Genomic DNA, 22,640 nt, shown 5'->3' with positions numbered 1-22,640 from the left:
AATATGATCTTTATTAGGATCTAATATGATTACTGTTTCATGTTTTTCTCAGCATGCAACACGATTTACTACATTACTGAATCGATTTAAATTGTACGCTTATACGACACATAAACTGCATCGGCGTAATATACGCATATGATGCGGATTAAATATATTTTACGACAATATACATCATAAAATTGATGTTTATTATACCGAATTGCGACTTAATTTGATAATGGTATATAAAATCGAGTTTCTACATTTTATGCGATTTCAAATATACACGATACATACTTTGATTGATATTATATGCGATGCTGATTTATTCGGATTTCTTGTAAGACTTGCCACGTGCAAAATTATACGATTTAATGTTTGCTGGGGACTTTCCTGATTGTTCAATTTTCACCAATTCTTAAATTGTTTCCAGATTGAAAGAACAGTAATTTACAATTAGTTCGACATTTAGCTAATTGGACGGACATGTAACGCGACATATTTAGTTGGACATTTTTGTAAACATAGAGTTCGGGGTCCAAATTATGACCCCACATTGAAAGTCGACACTGTACCACTGTCATCGCAAATGTTCAATTACAGGTTAAAATCGCCTCCAATGCGACACTGAGTGGCGCTTCGGCACGTCGCATTGAATGTAATTTACTGTACAACATGTCACAAAGCTGGATGGGAAGAAATTTTCCAACTGTGAAAGCTGTGGCGAGTGGCAAATGCAATCGTTAAACAGAAAGGTTAAGCCGAACAAGATGGGGATATCGAGTGATAACAAAACAATAAACTCTTTAGATTGAAGATAACTTTGTGATCCTGAAAAGGACCCTTTTTAGCCTGCATGTGAATACAACGAGCGAACGAATCGTAATGAATGTATTTTTTTGTCATCGCTGCCTTTTAACGCTCATTCGTTCGTCTCGTTGGACTCGCCCCTTTGGCTGAGTCTGCCGATGTGTCTCTATCCTGTGAGTGTGTACCGCTAGAGTACAAAACGTGCGGACCCCAAAAAAATATCTCATTTTCTTTCAACCGTAAACCAGTGTGGTTGTACGGCATCGTTTAACATGGCATCGCATCAACGGATTGGTGCCGGAGCACTAGTATACCTAATAGCGGTTATAGAATTTCGGCCGCCGGAGTGCTCGAGTTGGCTTGCAAAGCTGCTCACGACAATAAGAAAACCCGCCTACAGAACAGAGCACATTCGGTTCGGTGGCAACAACTAGTTTCAGCGAGTGGCAAACGCAATCGCAAAACGGCAGCAGGTAGAAGAAGGAAAAAGTTTGTTTATACAGACTGCTTTGGTGGCAAAACCAACCACCGTAAAACACGGCGCTCTTCGGGGCCATTAAACTTTTCAAAGAAGAGTTATTGAAAGTTTTTCACAGTACCAATACATTCTAAAGTGACATCATATGACATATAATATAAACTGATTTATTTTGTTTATGCTTGTTCTTGAACTTATTGGTGGTTGGGTTCTTTTAAATTGATCATTCAGTTTTCACAAACCGAAGTTTCCGAATTAAAAATGGCTTCAAATTACAACACATTGTATGCAGGATGACATTAACGAATTTTCTCGGTAGCAAGAACTGCTTCCTTTGGTTGATAACTAATGTTGAAAATTGACTGACGTTACATCTGCAAAAATAACTAAGGAGCAACATGAAGAGCTATGTATGTCCTGCTACTCTGTTCTTATTTTAAAGGACTTTAAATCGAAGGTCATCCGTCCCTATGTTTACTGTTGGTTTTTCCGAACACTTATAGCTCGTTTATTTCTCGACATATCGTAGAGTTCGTCTCCAAAACCTCAGTTCTTTTTCATTTTTATTCACTTTGTTTGCGGACAAATCTTACAATTCATTCGTCTCCGAAACCACAGTTTAAGGTACGGCAATGTGCTCAATAGTGAAATATTTGATAGTGAAAGAGCTGATGACCACCTATGCATTTCCTATCACAGCCATTATTTGTGCATACGCCGAAAGATGCCCGGCGTTGAACATTTAATAAGTACAAAGCCTTCAGAAAAAAATCAAGAATCGAGTTTGTAAAAAAAACGCAAAAACACAACACCAAAGGTTCTTTTCAGAACCCCCAACATGTTCATAAAGAGTAAACAGTAAACTAATCCATTTTTCAGGTAGATAGGATAGGTATTCACGTAGGAGAAGAAAATAAAACAATAATATGAAATATATATTTAGCAAAAGCTGTCCCCTTTGTATAGTCCTACGTCACTCCGGTTATGTCCCCGACATTACCCACCCGTCTTTTTTCAATAACAGAACTTAGTAAAATACAAAAATATTTAAACTTTTCTAGAAAATAATATTAATAAAAGAATCACCTTGTATTGTAAAAAACCATACGATTGAACTATCTATGAGAAAAATAGGGTTTTCCTAACCCAGCAAACATTAAATCGTATAATTTTGCACGTGCCAAGTCTTACAAGAAATCCGAATAAATCATAATCGCATATAATATCAATCAAAGTATGTATCGTGTATATTTGAAATCGCATAAAATGTAGAAACTCGATTTTATATACCATTATCAAATTAAGTCGCAATTCGGTATAATAAACATGATGTATATTGTCGTAAAATATATTTAATCCGCATCATATGCGTATATTACGCTGATGCAGTTTGTGTGTCGTATAAGCGTATAATTTAAATCGATTCAGTACTGTAGTAAATCGTGTTGCATGCTGAAGAAAATCATGAAACAGTAAATCATATTAGATCCTAATAAAGAACATATTACATCATATTGAAATGTCAATGAAATGCTGATGCACTCGAAAGTTTTAACCGCTGTTGAATTGATCTTCAGATAGCCGCGCGAGATAGCTGGTGGATGATAATCCAGACGACCGGAGCTCGAACCCACATCGGAGTTTTCACCAAACATCAATCTGTGCAATTTTAAACATTCATATTCCACTCCCAACACAAGTTAATCAAACAATTATTATTTCTACGAACATAAATACTCATATATAAAAATGGCGATTCGTGAGGCTATAATAAAAATTTCAAGAAAATATTTTGCGCCATTTTTTTTATCTGTGTCTGTAATAAATCGTATATGAGTATGGCAAAAGTCGTATTTGGTGCTTTGACAATTCATGAATATATTCATATTAGATCGCAATTCAATTCCAACATAATCGCTATTATAGCCGGTCAAAGTTGCATATCCATCCAAACAAATTCGGTAAGCATTTGCCATGTATGTATATGGCCTCCACTTTTGCATGCATATGCCAGTTAGGCGCATTATATGCCAACCAAATTTCAGGGCATATGATGTTATATATACGCTTGTTATGCGATTTAATGTTTGCTGGGAATGCTCGATTTTTCGCACAGATAATCTCCGAAAACAGAAGCTCGAATGAAAAAAAATCTTGAACATTGGGAGTTCTTAAGCCTTCATATACTCGCGCATAGGTCTGATAGAACGAGAATGAATGAGGTGGCTGAATTAAATGACTTTTAAACCTGAATGAAGTTAAAGAAAAAAATATTTTCAGGTGTTTTTTCATTCAACTATATTTTTTCTTTGAATAAATACCAATAACGTCTACAAATACACAATACCAATATTACAGAGACGCGCACAGTCTTTGAGTACACGAGATACGATTTTTCGCGCGAGTATAGGAGTGTTAACGCCAGATTAAAATTATGCTGTTTGCTTTCGTCAAAAAAAAAATACAGCTTGGCCGCTGATGCCGTTAATAGCAGATACCCTTATAGTGGAAGATTATTATAGAATTAAGAGCTAATAGCCTCAGGTAGTGGGTATTTATTCTCTAGATGTTCTTTCACCGAAAAGTTACAGCCGTTCGAATATGAAAATATCATGTTGCGCTTTGTTCAACCTCTATTTTCGTTAAGTGTATCCTGCCAATCTGTCAAAGAGCTTCTCGGGAGCGCCGCTACGTAGCGCTGCCTTCGCATGAAGTTCAGCCGCGGAGCCGCGGTGAATGTGCTCAAAATGACAGCATCACGCAGTCTGTTTCTTTCCCTCATTTCATTTCATGGTACCGAAAGTCACTGCAGTGAGAACGGGATATAGAATGATGCCTCTCCCTCACTCCTAGATTGCCAATTGAGGACCCATGCTGTTGCCACGGTGTTCGCTCGCCTCTTCTAACCCATTGTTCGGTGGTGTGTCACGCTCTATCCTTTGCCCATCGCCGTCATACCGTGCGTATCGCGGAGTGCAGCAGCAGTAGCAGCTAGCTCCTCATATTTTTTTATCTCAACCCTACTCGCGGATGAAATTTTCCTCGCGGAATTCCTTTTCGGTGTGCAGAGTAGTACAGATTTTCGGGTTCTGTCCCACGATCGGATCGTTACATTCACGTGCCCCGTTGTGCCCTGACGGAAGCAAGTTGTCGCGCTTGGCCGATCCGGAAGCCAAGTGTGTTTTTGTGTGCGCAATTTCGGTTCTCTAGTTTCTGGCAGTTCTACTTTGGTGTCGTCGTTGCACACCATTTTACTTTTGGCTTTTTTTTTTACCTCAGTGCAGTGGCGGAAGATTTTTTTGCATTCGTTGCTGTGGGGCGTATGAAAGAAAGTTTTGAAAAACATTTTAGTCAACAGAAGAAAGTCGTGCGTTTTAAGCCCAGAAGTGCTGTGTTCATCTTGAGTGATACGGAAGAATCTATACTAGGAAAATAAAAGATTTTCCCCCACATCTTTTTGTTCTCTCGATTAGTGATTGAGCTGTGGAGTCGGAGCGCAGCTGGTGGAGCGGTAGCTGTTGAAGAGGTAGTGTGTAGTGGTGGAAGGGAAATACTATTATTAATTTGTTCTCTCTTGTATTCATTGTATGTGTGTGTGTCTGGACTTTGACAGTGGTGCGTGCAAATGTGTGTTTGTCGAAGAGCAAAGAGGTTTGACATTTACTAAATGTGAATTTGTAATTTTGGTAGCTATTACTAGTTTTTAATTCAAATAGCGCGCTAATTAACTAATGGAAAAATGTTGATGGAGGTTCGATGTTCTGAATGAGCACAATCTAATATAAGTTATAGTAAGAAATAATGCAAAACTGCCACATATTTTGCATTTTGATCTGTATAAAATGGCTTCACTAGGAAGCAAATATCTTATCAAGTTTTTTCAAATAGTTAAATCGAACGCGTTCTGTCTATCTGCCAAATATTTGGAAATAATTACCACTTTTTAGTTCGTACCTTCAGTGAGCTCAATTAATAAAAAAACGGATTTCAATTGTTTAAATTGAAATAAAAATGTAAACAAAACATCTCATTCAATATTGGGTAGCTCGTTCGTATGCGATACATAAAATGTAGCATACCTTTGGTACATGTCAATACTTTGGTCGGAAAGTTGTGTTTCAAATGTCAAGTTTTTCCTCAAGTGTTGATGTGAGGCATGGATGTCAGATTATTTTTTCAGATGTCTTACATGGTACGAAAAAAAAAGTCTTCAAATATCTTCACAATCATGTTGAAGGAAGCTGAAATTAATATCCTAATTCAGAACAATGTTTGATTAATTATTCAATGTTTATTCTAATTGGTATCATTAAGCTTACATTGAGGTTTTAAAGTTCATTTCAATGAATATCAACAAGAATGTATTGCGTCACTGTGAACTACATTTTATGAGTTTAGAAATAATAATTGGCTTGATAAACCGTTGATTGAGTGAATGTTGTCTAAATTCTTCCGCAAAAACGGAACTTTGAAAAGTGCTCCATTAGGGTGGGCTGTACAAAGATTCAAATGCCAAGAATGGATGACTGGCGTTTGTCAAACAATGTTTGTGAATAACTTAAATTGTTTATTCCAGCTTTGAAATTTTGGTTAGAGCTCAAACCATATCCATAACTAATTATTGAAACGGTATGAAACCGGAGAACCTTCGTTTTGTGAAGATGTCAGAGTGAATAACACCGATACAAAAGTCTCCATTGATTACTAAGGAAAAAATAAGTGACACCGATAAAAAAAAAATTCGCTCGCGGATAATCGGAGTTCCACTGTAATGTCTCCCAAAAATCCACGTACACATACACATATTGAAATGTCTTCACATACTTCATAATGTCTCCAAAATGTGTCAAATCGAATGTTTTCAAAATAAAGACATGTCTTCAAACCTGGCATCTATAGAGTGAGGTTTCAAGACGTCGCGAATGTGTAGGGCAGCCTGTTTGTAAGACTTTTTAACTATAATACAAATACGCATCTATTGACGAATGTTTTCGTTTATATTAACATATTATTAATCTTTACATTATTTTTGCGATTTTTAAATTTTTGTACAACAATTGATACAGTTTATAACATTCAAGAATTGAAACATTTTTCGACATTTCAATAAAAAGTGAAGTGTAAGACTAAACCAGGAACAAATGGCGTCCTGTAGGAGTAATGTTCGGTGACTATGACGAATAGAATTTTTTTTATCAATTCTACCAATTTTACAAATTAAAGCAGAATGCAATTTTCTAATTTTATGTGAGAATTTTAATTGAGAAATTAAGAGTTGTTCCAGATATGAATTGGACATAAAATAACAGAAGATAACATTGATGTGTAAGAGAGGTTTGTCTTTTACGGTAGAGATGGGCAAAACAGTTCACTTTGATGAACGGTTCAGTCACTAACCGTTCATCTGAGTGAATCAGTTCTTTTGAACCGTTCTTTCGTTCTTTCGTTCAGCTATATTAAGTACAACATAGAATGTTAGCTGGAACCCAACATCAATAGACAGCTATTAATTGATATCGTTGGATTCATATTTTTGAAATTTAGTGGGGAAAGATAAGCTGCTTCTTCTTTAAAAGTCGCGAACTGTATGTGAAAACATTATCGGCTGACAAAAGTATAAGTAATAATTTGATGCGCACACAATATGTGCAATTTTTCATATTTTCTATTTGGACAACACATAGGTTTCATGCAAGAACATTTTTCATAATGTTCATTCAGAGAAAACTACTTTAAAACTACGAAAATCTAATTTAATTTTTAACCCAAAATTGAGTATACATCAACAAAATAAACCCTGCGTTACATGTATTTTGCTCGTAAATAACAATATCGTTTTATTTTTCTTACAAGCATTCTCGTTCTATTTATTCCGTCCAGCGCAAAGTATTGATAAGACATAGTTTTCATGATGAAATTTCTTTTTTTCGTGTTTGGAACTCATTTTTAGTCGTTTACTGCGTTTATCCGCGATTTTCGTTATCCGCAGTGAGCTAGCCAGACTATTCCGCGGATAATCGGGGTTCTACCGTAATATATTTTTTCTGATTGTGGTATTAATTTAAACCACTATTACAGAAAAGTACTATTAAGAGAGTAATAACTAATTAAAAACGAATAAGATGCATCGAGTTCGTGTGAAGAGTTCAGTAGGAAATCAATGTCTAGCGTATGAGAGATACATATATTGACTCCGTTAATGAATTCTGGCGAACATAAAAATAGGCTAGTGATATGTTCGCCAGAATTCTACAAGTTGCGCTAGCCTTCCTTTGTTACCTCTTTGTTACTCTACATACTGAAAGAAACGCACATAAACTGTTAGCGTTCGATTTATTTCTATTGTTAATAGAGGATTGTTCATTCCACTAGGATGAAGATACCACCACAAACTGTGAATATTGTAATATTAAAAATGTTCGGTATTGTTTTCTTAATTGCGGGTTCCGATCCATCTTCTTTGAATGGAAGACAAACACTAGTCGTATCTCTGGAGGAGGGTTTCTAGTAGTATGAAATGTGAGAATTTTCGAAACTTGCTTCTTTGAGGCGCCCGGGAAGCTCGTGCCGCCATTGATGACAATGAAATGGGGCATTATGACTGCCAAAGTTTCCTCCGTGCTGGGACTCATCCGCCGTCGTCACGCATATGCTGTTCCTGTTGGCCTTTTTTCGATGTAGTTCATGCTTTGACGATTGAACGGGTTTTTTTTACGTAGAACTACGTCTTTCATTAAGGGTGTCAAATCAGAAAACAGGTCACGTTTTTATGAAATAAAGTTAACGTTAATAACTATTTTTGACGCGAACGGATTTTGGCGATTTACATACTAAACGAATCGGAAATTCCGTAAGATTTGTTCAATATGCCATACAATAGAATCCCCTGGTTAGTAAATGGTTAAAATTCATGAAAACTTTAAGTATTTCTATTTTCCCATACATTTATTCTGTCCATTTGAGTGCTTTCCCGAACAGAGCTATCAATAACGAGCAACTTATCGACGACCAACGGAGGGGAAATCGTAGGATTTAGAGTCTCCGTGAACAAAGGAAAAGAAGAAGAATGGAGGGGAATACTTGCCTAGAGTATAAACAGTGGATCTCGCTGAGGCAAACTTTCATTCGGTATCGGACTGTTGAGTAATCCAGTTCACTTTGCTTTCGCTGCGCTTCGATCTAAAATTGGACCCCACCAGCGGTAATCCATGTTGGATATCGTTGTTTGGTTTTTCTGTTCGTTTTTCGCGTTATTCGTATCGTGTGTTTTTCTTACCGCGACATAAATTGGACGCTTCGCGTAGTGTGTGATGAGCAAGAAGAAGAGGAAGGCAGGCTCGAGTCCTGCAAAAAACGGACGCATTGCCAGGGGCAATGAAATTTCGAGGCAAGCGTCATCTAATGATGCACGCGATGTTGGTGCAGTGAAAAGCGCTCGCACTGAACCGAGCCTTCGCGAATGTGATACCGCACCGAACAACAGCGAAGTAGGCGATTTTGGCGCGTTGGTCGAAAATGTAAACGCCCAGGCAGCAACCAAAATCAAGCTCCCCCCGCTGGTGGTGAAGGCGGTCGCTCTTGACAAACTCATCAGCGAATTCGCATCGATGGGTGTTACAGCAGAGTACAAGCTGTGTGGCATAATTCAGTATTTTTCCAAACAGTTAACATTGTTTGTTTTTCGTCATCATAAGGGCTTCGTTGGTGCCTTTGAGAATGCATCAATGCATTAAACTGACGTTATGGCGAAGCAGACGTTAAGGTTGTGCACCAAAAAATTATTTGGGAATACCAAGCATCCTGAATGTCTTACTGGAATGTTATAAGTTATTTGGGTTCGCGTGCCAGTCGCAAAACTGACTTCAACTAGGATTACATTTGCGCTAATATTGATCATAATGAAGCATTGCTACTGTTTTCGAGGTTGTTATTAACAAAAAGAGTTTATTTTTCTTGTTTAGTCATCAAGAAAGTAAATGTTTTGGAATTTTGTATGTGATTAGGTTTTGCTTGCCAGTAGCAAAACTTCCTCCACTAAGGGTGACAGCTGCGCTTCTCTCGAGCATGAGAAACTAATGCAACTTTTTTCGAGGCCATTAATATTAACAGAAGCGTTTCTTTTGAGAATAGCGCAAAATGATGAGAAGTGTTTATATTCCTAGTAGTTTCAAGCCACCAATGTATGGCTCTGTATGCATGTTGTGGCGAACGCTTGTTTGGGCTTGGTTTACGTTGTACGAACGATGTCTAGAGGTGCGATTCCTTTAAGGCAATACTAAATAACATGTAGCATGATATTTGATACTTGCAAGTGTTGTCATTGTTGTTGTTTACATGCGGTGCCAAAGATATATTGATGTAGTTATGAGATATGGAATAATGGTGCTGGTGCAACATGTATATAATCGACTGTAGCCGAGTCTATGTCAATTTCGAAAAAGGCCACCGGAATAGCCTTCGAGGTAAATTTTCAATGCATTGACATGAAATAAATTGCGACATACGATTGTTTTGCGAGGGCAAGAATGAATCATCAATCAATTATCGTCAACTGATTCTACAATGAAAAAATCATTTCAGACATTATTCTACTAAGCAGTTGTTTCTAAAATTTCACAGCATTATAGAATAATGTCCGAAGGTATAAACAAGCGACTTACATAAAATAACAACGTAGTTCTACGTCAACAATGCGGTCGTATCTTGGACACAACCTCCTATAATTTTTTTGTCTGAGTTTACTTCCCTGGAATGACCCATATATTTTCCACTTTATTCCGACTAGTGTAGATAGGATTAGAACCATTATTAACCAGGTGCGTTACATTGCAGAGGATGTTTATCATTGACATAATGCCATCCATTGGTTTCCCGGAATTTATTTCACAAGTATCTTTTAAGATTTCTCTCCGTCGTTTTCTGAGTTCTATTCACTATTATATTCACTTCACTATTAGTTGTTCCATATAATAGAACAAACTATAGCTACAACAATCCGTTTGATTAATGTCTTCGTCTGTTTAATTGTGTATGTGATGGATTTGAATTCAATTCGAGCAAAAACGTTTTTAGAAATAATCCTATTCTCCCAATTAGATTTTAAGGAAAATAGTTCAGTCTGTGCGAGTAATCGAAGACGGTGATAATGAATAAAAAAATTAATATGAATAGAGTAACTTAAGACATCATGTCTCTTTGACAACTCGGCAAGCAATTTTAGAGTTTGGCTGGGATGTGCTATTTCACCCACCTTAAAATTATCACATAATCCACTGCAAAATTCTCTTAAGCGCAAGATCTGCGACTTATTGGATAGTATAAAAACACACTGGCAGTTTTTTGACGAAATATTGTGGAACAAGCACCTCCCTAAAATCCGCACGAGCTTTCCAGTCAACCCAATATTTCCCAAGAGGTTGTATAGGAAGATCATTGGTAGATGAACCTCACTATCACTAAGTTTCTGCTTTTTTTCGGCAAGATTTCATGTAGCCATCAGACTACATGATCATGGGATGCTGGTAAAACTTCGCACAAACGAGGGTGGAGCAATCCACTGTTAAAAGACTGAACAATTTTGAAGAAGCTAGCAGAAGACAACGTAAAGAAATTCGGAAGAAATTGGAGATCGGTACACAGAATTTCCCAAGAAATGACGAAGAAAACAAAGACTCGCGCTTTGTCATCAAGTTCCGAAAGTGCATTCACCTCGTCCCAAATAAAACACTTCTCTAATAAAATTTTTATTCGCCAGCCTATGTTGTCTGAAATCGTGCTATTTCTGTCCATGTGGTTGTCCACATACCTTACATATCCATGTTAACGTATCAGGGCACTTGTTTATGTTCATCGTTGCAAGCTATTCTCCACTGCTCTGGCCGCACTGCACCGCATGGCATTGGGTGGTTTCACATGGCTGTCAAAAACGAACCGACGGACGGATGGACGGCATAACGCAGCGAGAAAACACCGTGCCCCTTCACATCGGAGATAGTAATCTTCGTCATCATCGTCATCGGTGTTTTTTGGTGTGTTGTGTGTGATATGTGTTGGTAGAACATGCAGCTTAGAATTACTTCACTTCACTAAACAGCCAAAGAAACTGGATTACTCCGGACCATGTGATTTTTGAAAAGATATAGTAGATCAGGAGTGCGTGCCGTTGCCCGTCTGGGGCGTAATTCCTTTGTATTTTCTGTTTCGTTGAATGACTGCGGCAAGTGCTGCGTGCTGCAAAATCGGTCGAAAATTCGTCTACCGTTAAATGGGTAGACAAAGTGAAGGAAAACTATATTTGCGAAATCAAACAAGAAGTGCAAATTTGCGAAAAAGTAAGAACGAGTGTAAGTGAGGCACGAAGAAAAGTATAAATAGGCGTCATTAGTAGTATCGGTGAGTAAAATTTCCACTCGCAGTGTGCGGCGATGGTGAATTGACTGACAGAACACGTGCACATGTGTGTGCGCCCCAAAAGAAGAGAAAGGAAATCGTCAAACGCGTAGCTCCTCCAGCATTCCATGAGTGTGTTTGTAGCGATCGGAACAAGAGACAGTAGAAGAAACACTGAATATTCGATGCGAGTCTATTGACTTAGCTGGTCTTGGTTGGGTTAGATGAGTTTTGTTTACATATTCTTTCCAACCAGAAGTGGATGTCAGCTCTAGGCTCATAATTACTATGATTTTTCGTTGAAGTTTTTCGATGGGTATCATTATTTGAGTTTTTTTGATAGCATGAATTATTTGAATTAATATTTTTTGGAACGTGTATTCGATCGAGCACAATAAATATTTATAATCACAATGGAACTGCCGTAGTCTAGTGCCTAAACTAGACTCGTTCAAATTTTTACTTCAAAATTATGATTGTGATATATTCGCTCTTTCCGAAACACGGCTTTCTTCTGACACAGAACTCAACTTCCACGATTTTAATATTATTCGCCTGGATAGAGATGATTCCTATGGAGGAGTACTTTTAGGGATCAAAAAGTGCTACTCTTTCTATAAAATTCCTCTCCCAGCTCTATCAGACGTCGAAATCGTCGCTTGTCAAATAACTGCAAAGAATAAAGAACTCTGCATAGCTTCAGTATACGTTCCCCCGAATACTTCCATTAGCCGTAGTCAACTTTGGAATCTAATTTCGATTCTCTCAACCCCAGTTCTAATTTTGGGTGACATGAACTCCCATGGTACTGGGTGGGGCGATCTTTATGATGACGCTAGGGCGGCTATTTTTTACGATTTATGTGACGATTTCAACTTGACTATCTTGAACACTGGTGAAGTGACACGAATTGCAAAACCTCCGGCTCGGGAAAGCCGACTCGATCTATCTTTGTGCTCAAACTCGCTATCATTAGATTGTCAGTGGAAGGTCATCAATGATCCCCATGGTAGCGATCACTTGCCAATCAATATATCAATCAAGTGTAGCCCGCAATCCACTGAACCATCTCGAGTTCCATTTGATCTAACAAGGAACATCGACTGGCAAAAATTTGCAACGGCGGTAAAAATCGGTGTCGAATCAATAGATATACTTCCACCATTGGAAGAATATCGATTCTTCGTCGATTTATTGTATAAAAGCTCACTGGAAGCACAAAAAAGAAAAGTTCCAAGTGCTTCATTTAAAAGAAAACCAGCCACTCCTGGCTGGGACGATGAATGCACAAAATTGTATTTGAAAAAATCTGATGCTTTCAAAGCTTTTCGCAGACATGGAACATCCACACACTTCGAGGAATATTCAAAGCTTGAAATACAGCTGAAACAATTAGTTAAAGCAAAAAAACGCGGTTACTGGCGCAATTTCATCGAAGGTCTTTCTCGTGAAACCTCAATACGCACCTTGTGGAGGGTAGCTCGCAACATGCGTAACCGCTCATCTACCAACGAGAGTGAAGAATACTCCAACCGATGGATATTCGATTTCGCGAAAAAGGTCTGTCCAGACTCAGTTCCAGCCCAACATATTCTTCGAGAAACGTCTCCGAGCGGTGGTCCTCTGGACAGACCATTCTCAATGCTGGAATTTTCTATGGCTCTTTTTTCATCGAACAACTCTTCACCCGGAAGCGATATGATTAAATTCGTTCTTCTAAAAAATCTTCCCGATATCGCGAAAAGACACTTGCTAGACTTATTCAATACTCTACTAGAAAACAATATTGTGCCACCCGAATGGAGACAGGTCAAAGTGATAGCAATTCAAAAGCCTGGCAAACCAGCGTCTGACCATAACTCATACCGTCCGATTGCTATGCTCTCGTGCATTAGAAAATTGCTGGAGAAAATGATCCTTCGAAGACTCGATCAATGGATCGAGACAAATAATTTGCTATCAAGTACACAATTTGGGTTTCGCAAGAGCAAAGGAACAAACGATTGTCTAGCGTTGCTTTCTAGAGATATTCAACTGGCCTTTGCGTACAAGGAGCAACTGGCTTCAGTATTCTTGGATATTGAGGGAGCTTTTGATTCAGTTTCCATAGAAATTCTGTCAGACAATCTGAACAGATGTGGACTTCCTGGAATTTTGAATAACTTCTTGTACAATTTGTTGTCAGAAAAGCAAATGAACTTCACCCTTGGACAGCTGACAACTTCCAGAAATAGTTATATGGGTCTACCCCAAGGCTCATGTCTCAGCCCCCTTCTTTATAATTTTTATGTGAAAGATATTGACAGTTGTTTGGCAGAACAATGCACGCTAAGACAACTTGCAGATGATGGTGTGGTTTCCGTCAGAGGTCCCCATGCCGAAAACTTGCAAAGACCATTGCAAAATTCCCTAGATAATTTGTCTTCTTGGGCAAGGAACTTAGGGATAGAATTCTCGCCGCAGAAAACAGAACTGGTAGTGTTTACTCGAAAGCGGTCCCCAGCCCAATTGCAACTTAAGCTTTTGGGGAGAAACATTACCCAATCATTGACCTTCAAGTACCTTGGTGTCTGGTTTGATTCAAAATGCACTTGGAATACCCACATTACGTATTTGAAGCAAAAATGTCAAAAAAGAGTCAACTTTCTCCGCTCGATTTGCGGCACGTGGTGGGGAGCTCATCCGGGAGATCTCATAACGCTTTATAAAACAACTATTCTATCTATTCTGGAGTATGGCTCTTTCTGCTTTCTCTCAGCAGCTAAAAGTCACCTTCTAAAATTGGAACGAATTCAATATCATTGTCTGCGTATAGCTCTCGGCTGTATGCACTCAACGCATAACATGAGTCTCGAGGTTCTGGCAGGAGTAACTCCTCTACAGCACCGATTCTGGGAACTTTCTCTCAGAATACTGGTGATATGCGGTATCACGAACACACTTGTGATTGAAAACTTTGATAAAATGCTTCATCTAAATATACAATCTCGGTTTATGAGAATTTATCATCACTATATTTCATCAGATATTTGTCTTCCATCGTTTACTCCAGACCGTGCTCACTTCACCATCAGCAGTTCCTCAATTGAATACGATCTGTCGATGAAACAAGCAATACTTGGGATTTCAGATCAGCTTCGACCAACTTTCATTCCCCGTATTTTTAACCGAAAGTACCAAAAAGTCAATTGCATGAAAAGATACTTTACTGGTGGGTCTCGCCTCAATGGATCCACTGGCTTCGGTGTTTTCAATGAAAATTCGAGCGCCTTCCGTAAACTGCAGGAACCTTGTTCCGTTTATGTTGCTGAGCTGGCAGCAATCGACTTCGCATTGGGGATGATCTCCAACAAGCCTGCAGACCATTACTTCATTTTCTCAGATAGTCTCAGTTCGCTTGAGGCTCTCCAGTCGATGAAAACTAGTAGGCACCCATCTTATTTCCTCACAAAAGTGAGACAGCAGATGAGTGCACTGATCGAAAGATCTTATAAGTTAACCTTTGTTTGGGTCCCCTCTCATTGCTCAATTCCTGGCAATGAGAAGGCGGACACTCTCGCAAAGGTGGGTGCCCAGGAAGGCGAATTGTTTGATAGACAGATTTCATACGATGAATTTTTCCAATTACTGCGTCAGAGTTCCCTCTTGAGTTGGCAAACCGATTGGGACACTGGAAGTCTTGGGCGGTGGTTATATTCAATTATTCCAAAGGTTTCTTCGAGAGCGTGGTTCAAAGGTTTGGACTTAAGTCGTGACTTCATTCGTGTAATGAGTAGACTTATGTCCAACCACTACTCGCTAGATGTGCATCTCCACAGAATAAATCTTGTTCAAAGCAACGTCTGTCGGTGTGGAAACGGTTACGATGACATCGATCACGCAGTTTGGCAATGTACGGATAATTACGCAGCCAGAGAGTACCTTTTGAATGCCCTTGAGGTCCAAGGAAGACAACCCTATGTTCCTGTTAGAGACGTGTTGGGAACTCGCGACATCTGCTATATGCAGTTGATCTATATGTTTGTGAAACGGTCTAGTATAAGTATTTAATGCTTTTGTGTTTTTCTTTTTCGTTATTAGTTTGTTTGTCTTGTCCCCCCATCTCACCGTCGCCCACCCTCGACAACTAGTCGAACACCAGATGCTATCCCTGGTCATTATGCACAATGCTACAGTGCGTGCGGCAACCCTCGGTTGAGACAACGATACCTCATATCCATATCCCCAACCTGACCCGTCCCACAAAAATGTTGCCCTTTTAACCTCGAGTAAACCGCGAGTATTCGGTCGAATCCTAATAAACATAGAAATTAGTTGAAACTTTGTATAAACAAACCTTGAATTAGCGGCTCCGCAAAGCTTATGCGATTGAGCCTTACAAATAAATGAACTGGATATAAAAAATATTTATAATCAATGAACATTTCCAGATGAAAATTAAACAGTTTCAAAACAGCAGTTATGGAGACATACAAAATTTTTTCATGAAAATCTACCGCCGTCCAAACCTTCAATGGCACATAGCAACATTCTGAGCAAGTAATAGCAAATAAGTTGCACGATTATTTTGTTAAGAGTGTTTCATCGATCAAACAATCCATTTAATTTGTTTATGAACCTGATGAAATAAAGCAGCTAGTTAATAGTAATTGTAAATTTGAAGATTTCCACCCAATTACATTAAATGAACTGAGAATTATTTTTTTTCATTAGAAAAAAACGAATTTCTTTCGTCATGTTCATCTTATTTTTATTGCAAACCAATTCACCATTTTTTCTGATTTGTTTTTTACAAACTATGTAAATACTGTCAGGTAATTCATGAATGCAAAAAAAAACTAATTTTTTAAGCCAAAACAGTCATCGAGTCGGTCTTTTTCGACGTGACGGGGCATTGTCATCAAGAAAAATCACTTTCACGGCAGAGCACGGTTCAATTCGATCTGTTCCTTATTATCAGAGACCTTGAATGTGTCGATTCATTCGACTCTGCGGAAACTTGATTGATTATTGACTATTATAGAGGCTTTGAACTACGAGGCTCATTCATCTCTAGCCTTGAAAAAAAATTGTAAGGGGTTGTATCAAGGACACGACCGCATATTTTCGACGTAGAGCTTCGCAATTATATTATGCAATCCAATTGTTTACCAATTCGGATATTATTTTAGAATGCATCGAAATTTTTGTAATAGATTATGTTTTTCGTTACAAATAAATTTGATGAACGTCCTTTTACGTTTGATATGTTGCCTAGGACTACCAGAATATGTGAATGGAAGAATTGTCAAACGATCATTGTATTTTACATTTCCCTCTGAAATTATTGCACATCTCATGTTTACGTAGTTCTCGAGCCGCGAAAGTTCATTCACCTCTAGTATCTGAAATGACGATTTTCCCAGACTTCACAGCTTAAAAGTACGTTTTAGGGAAACCTATGCACAACGACAAGCGAGTACAAAAGTACTCAACACCAAAAAATACCCCCGACTTGCATGTATTTGCAAAGCGGATTTCCCCAGGCATATTAATTTTGAAGTACGTGTTAGGGAAACACAGCTAAGTGGGAAAAAAATACCCACGACTTGCATGTTTTGACAAAGTGGATTCCCCCAGACACATTGATTTTGAAGTCCGTGTTAGGGAAACACAGCTCGAGGGGAATACCCCCGACTTACATGTATATTTGCAGAGCGGATTTCCACAGGTATATCGATTTTGAAGTCTGTGTTGGGGAAACCGTAAATCGGGCCAATCAAAACGAGGCAGTTAGGGCGTTTCAATAATGCTTGATATTTTACAGTTATTCAATTGTTCATCTCATGAAAAATATTTACTAACTGTGATAGACGCGTAGAAATATTTCCTATCAATTGATGCAAATATCTTTCCGATCTGCTAAGAAATGTTCAAGTTATAAGCATTCGAAATACGGGTAGGGTTAACACACAAATCAGCAGAACAAATGTATGGGAAAAAAGGAAGTTCTTCCAGTTTTCATGAATTTAAACCATTTAGAGATTAGCGAATTGTAACGTATAGCACAAATCTTAGGGAATTTCCGATTCGATTGGTATGCAAATCATGAGAATTCGTTCACAGAGGAAATAGTTATTAACGTTTACTTTATTTCATAATCTTTTTTCTGATTTGGCACCCTTCCTGAAAGACGTATTTCTACGTCAAAATCCTACTCCTATTGAAAATTTTGTCAATCCATGGAGGGTCTTGGGATTGAACCCACGGTCGTTCGCTTAATAAGCGGATGCGTAACCGTTAGAGCTATGGGTACCTTCGCGGTAACGTCTTCTTCTTTCATTTGATAACAATGGGCCTGACCACGACCGTCACTTCACGGTGGAAACGTGATGATTTGTATGCAAAGTTATTTACACTTCATTCCGTTTTCACCGTGAAGTGACGTTCGTGATCAGGCCCAATGACTTTAAACCTTTCGATTCATTCGTCTTCGAGGCGCTTGACTGATTAACTGATTTTTATATTACAGAGGCTTATTTGCCTGTAAGTCTTTAACATGGTCAATAAATCAATGGATGGTACAGTGATTGAAGCTCAGATCATTCGCTTGGCGATTGACGAATTAAACTATTTTATTGATAAAAACTATATTCTATATTTTGAGTGTCTATCTTTACGTTTTTTTACCAATCTGTGATTTGGTGGTTTCGTACGAGCATGATGGGTGCAAACAAAGCGTTCATCGAGTGCTGGAAGTACCGTCTCTTCAGCCTACGTATGACGTGTTCCAGCAAACGCATGATGGGCGCAGTTGCGTCTATCAGATGCTTTCCACAGCCTGTAGAGGGCTTCGATTGATGATTGGAAACATGAAATCATCGAGAAACTCTATTGCTAGTCGCAAACCCGGAAAATGAGCAGCGTTGGAGTCAAAACATGGCCTCGTTTTTTTTAGATAACCCCAGTTCTAAGATATCCGTGCCGAGGGTGTTCAAAGGATACTCTATCGAGCCAGGGCACCTTCCACAGTATTCGCTCCTTACTGTGTTACAGCATTCATTTAATTACCCTAGCGACTCGTGGGATGCAAATGAGTGAAACTGTATAACAAAAGAAATGAACGGAAGGAGTGTGCATCTTGCAGGATGGCCACGATTATATTACAGTGACGGGTTGAGCTGTCTCAAGTTGTGCTGGAGAGAAGCGAGCGTGATAACTTCCTTTCCAGTTTGGTAACCAGTGATGAATCAAAAATTTTGACTTATGTCCAATACAGCGGACTCCACTGGTTATGAAAAGGTATGCCATCGAAAACTATTCTAAAAGACTTCCGCATGTATCGTTCCTTCGGGTTATGCGTATTTTGGAATCGTCATACCGTGTTCCAGTGGGAGTTATTGTATACACGCGAGACAGTCGATCGGCACCGATATTAGGATCAGCTTAGCATTGTGGTCAAGAAGTTGGGCACATCTCATATCTCAGTTACTAGTAAACCCATACCTTTGTTGTACGATAATGTAGCACATAGCACGGGAGATACTAGAACATCCGTCGTATTCACCCGACCTGAGCCCAACAGAATATCACTAGCTAAGGTCTATGCACAATTGTATGAGGAATGGGGAATTTAGATCTATGTTGGAAGTCAAGGACTTCCTTTACATCGATAACACGGGATCCCACTGCTTGTATGAATTCCAGTAGATATTTGATCGAGCAGCGGTAAAACCCTAGTGTAAAAGCGTGATTAAGTAAGCCTCATATGGGCCATACTGTTCTAAAAAGAGGCGCTGAAAGTCTGTCTTATATGGGTGACACTCTCCGTATACTGGTACTGGAGAGTGAAGAAGGTGGTGTCATACGTTTGGTTGGCCATGCTTTCCGTATGAGAGCTACTGAAATGTGGAAATGGTGGCATCAGTGCGTTACAAAAGGGAATCAGAATGAAAACAACCAACAAAAGCAACGAAGAAAAAAGACGGGTGGGTAATGTCGGGGACATAACCGGAGTGACGTAGGACTATACAAAGGGGACAGCTTTTGTTAAATATATATTTTAAATATATTGTTTTATTTTCTCCTCCTACGTGAATACCTACCTATCTACCTGAAAAATGGATTAGTTTACTGTTTACTCTTTATGAACATGTTGATGGTTCTGAAAAGAACCTTTGGTGTTGTGTTTTTGTTATCACTCGATATTCCCATCTTGTTCGGTTAAACCTTCCTGTTTAGCTATTGCGTTTGCCACTCGCCACAACTTTCACGGTTGGAAAATTTCTTCCCATCCAGCTTGTGACATGTTGTTCAGTAAATTACATTTAATGCGACGTGCCGGAGAAACACTTTGCCACTCACTGAAACTAATTGTTGCCTTGATGAGCATGCAGGCTAAAAAGGGTCCTTTTCAGGATCACAAAATTATCTTCAATCTAAAGAGTTTATTGTTTTGTTATCACTCGATATCCCCATCTTGTTCGGCTAAACCTTCCTGTTTAGCGATTTGTTGCCACTCGTCACAGCTTTCACAGTTGGAAAATTTCGTCCCATCCAGCTTTGTGACATGTTGTACAGTAAATTACATTCAATGCGACGTGCCGAAGCGCCACTCAGTGTCGCATTGGAGGCAATTTTAACCTGTAATTGAACATTTGCGATGACAGTGGTACAGTGTCGACTTTCAATGTGGGGTCATAATTTGGATCTCTATGTTTACAAAAATGTCCAACTAAATATGTCGCATTACATCTCCGTCCAATTAGCTAAATGTCGAACTAATTGTAAATTACTGTACTTTCAATCTGGAAACAATTTAAGAATTGGTGAAAATTGAATAATCAGGAAAGCCCCCAACTATCAATAAGCTCAGAACAACTGCCAAATTCACATACTCATCAGATCCTGGCAAACAAATTATGAAAAAATCAATTTGTGTTTTATAATTATTTTGGATAATGTTTTAGAAAGCATTGAACTGTATTTCCTAAACTCTTTTTTGGAAGGTTTAATGGTCCTGAAAAGCGCCTTGTTTTATGGAATGGTTCCAATTTAGAAAACTTAGTACTCGTGGTTTTGAAAAAAACCATTTCGAACGCCCTCGATGCCGCCTTATTCTGGATTTGCCACCAAAGCAGTTTGTATAAAGAACAAACTTTTTTCTTCTGCTACCTGATGCCGTTTTGCGATTGCGTTTGCCACTCGCCACTCGCTGCAACTGCCTGTTGTCTTGATGTCCACCGAACCGAATGTGTTCTGTTCTGAATGCGGGTTTTCTTATCGTCGCGAGCAGCTTTACCAGCCAACTCGATCACTTCGGCGGCCGAAACTATATAACGCCGGCTAGGTGGACTGGTGCACTGGTACTAACGCGCTCGGCCTAGCTACCCTTGCGGGGAACTCCAGATCAACACGGTTCGAGCGGGATTTTGCCTTTCCCTTCACTTTTCCTCCTTTACCATGTCCAGACATGGCTGCTTGGGTTGATTTGTTTATGTGTTGTGATGCGAACCGATGTGGTGTACGGTTTGAATGAGAATGATCGTTACGGCAGCGGAGCGGGGATTTTTAAGCTGACTGGCTGGCTCGAGAATTACGCATGTGTGAGACTGCGACCAATGTTTCGTTCATTTTTTTCTTTTTCCTTTCCAATCGTGCTTCATTCTATTTCGCTGCTGCTCTGGTTGCCCGTTTTGGTCGGTACGATTTGAGGAGCACAAAATGGACCAATCAAAAATGGGCACATAGTGCATTTTGACAATGCTTGATATTTCACAATTATTCAATTATTTATCTCAAGAAAAATGAAATGTTATTCGTTATGATAGATGCGTAGATATATTTCCTATCAATTGATGCAAAAACCTTTGCGATCTATTGAGAAATGCTCGAGTTATAAGCGTTCCAAATCTTGCATTTTTTCCTACTTGTTCAGTGCCTAGATTTCCATTTCACCCCCTATATCTTCCGGTTAGACGTAGTCCTACGTCAAAAGAAATAGTACGATGGATACGACAGGTGACCAAGTCAACGCGTTCACTAGTAGTAGAAAGCTGCTGCGATCGCCAATACTCAACCGAGTGGAAAAAACAAGGCTCCGCGTTCCCTCCGGTAACGGCAATTGATCAAACTAATGGTCGCAGTGGTACAATGCTTCTACAGAAGAACGGCAATTGGGTGACGGATAAAACGGAGATGTCCGCCATTCAAGTCATGGATCGATATCCCATTCAGGAGGTAGCCTCGAGGTCTCGCGAGGGTTTCATGAACACAAAAATCAACGGAATTTTCATCTGCAGTTGCTACGCACCTCCCACATGGACGATGGATCAGTTCCACTACATGCTGGATGTCCTCACCAAGGAGCCCACCGAACGAAGATCAGTCGTTATAGGAGGGGATTTCAATGCTTGGGCAGTAGAGTGTGGAAGCAGATGCCGCGAGAGGAATTAGCTTACTAGAAGCTCTGGCCAAGTTGGATGTGTCCCTGTGTGACGAGGGCACCACCAATACCTTTCACTGAGATGGTCGAAAGTCCATCATCGATCTGACCTTCTGCAGTCCGTCGTTGATGACGAAAATGAGGTGGAGGTTATGCAAAGGATACACCCACAATGGTCATCAAGCCATTTGTTGTACCATTGGCCAACGAAATTCCGTGGCAGTACGGATAAATAGGACATGCCCGCGCAGGTGGAAGACAAGCACCTTTGACAAGGACCTTTTCGTCGAAGCACTGCGCATGGAGAGTGACGTCTTGAACATGAACGCGGATGAACTGACAGAAACGCTAGCAAAAGCATGTGATACAACAACGCTAAGGAGCCTACTGGTGGAGTGAGGCACTTGGCGTGCTTCGAGCCAACTGCCTTAGCATCAGAAGACGTTTCTAACAGGCAAGCAACGACACCAGAGAGGAGCGGAATGTGGAATTTAGAGAGTCCTTGTCCACTCTTAAACGGGCGATAAAGCGGAGCAAATATAATTGCTTCAGGAGTTA

The 22,640-nt window shown here is 39.3% G+C and overlaps 1 protein-coding gene across 6 annotated transcripts in view; it reads left to right on the top strand.

Annotated features, from left to right (window-relative positions):
* Positions 1 to 4,230: 4,230 nt before the first annotated feature.
* The window catches only part of LOC129778092 (non-canonical poly(A) RNA polymerase protein Trf4-1), a 141,719-nt gene continuing 123,309 nt past the window's right edge, over positions 4,231 to 22,640 (top strand). For all 6 annotated transcript variants that reach the window (XM_055784762.1, XM_055784763.1, XM_055784767.1 and 3 more), the window contains exon 1: positions 4,231 to 4,796. The gene's annotated coding sequence lies outside the window, so the exon portion shown is untranslated. The remainder of the gene's footprint in view (positions 4,797 to 22,640) is intronic.

The sequence above is a fragment of the Toxorhynchites rutilus genome, chromosome 3 (genome assembly GCF_029784135.1).
Source record: "Toxorhynchites rutilus septentrionalis strain SRP chromosome 3, ASM2978413v1, whole genome shotgun sequence".
Lineage (NCBI taxonomy): Eukaryota > Metazoa > Arthropoda > Insecta > Diptera > Culicidae > Toxorhynchites > Toxorhynchites rutilus.
This window is presented reverse-complemented; position numbering and strand designations above follow the sequence as displayed.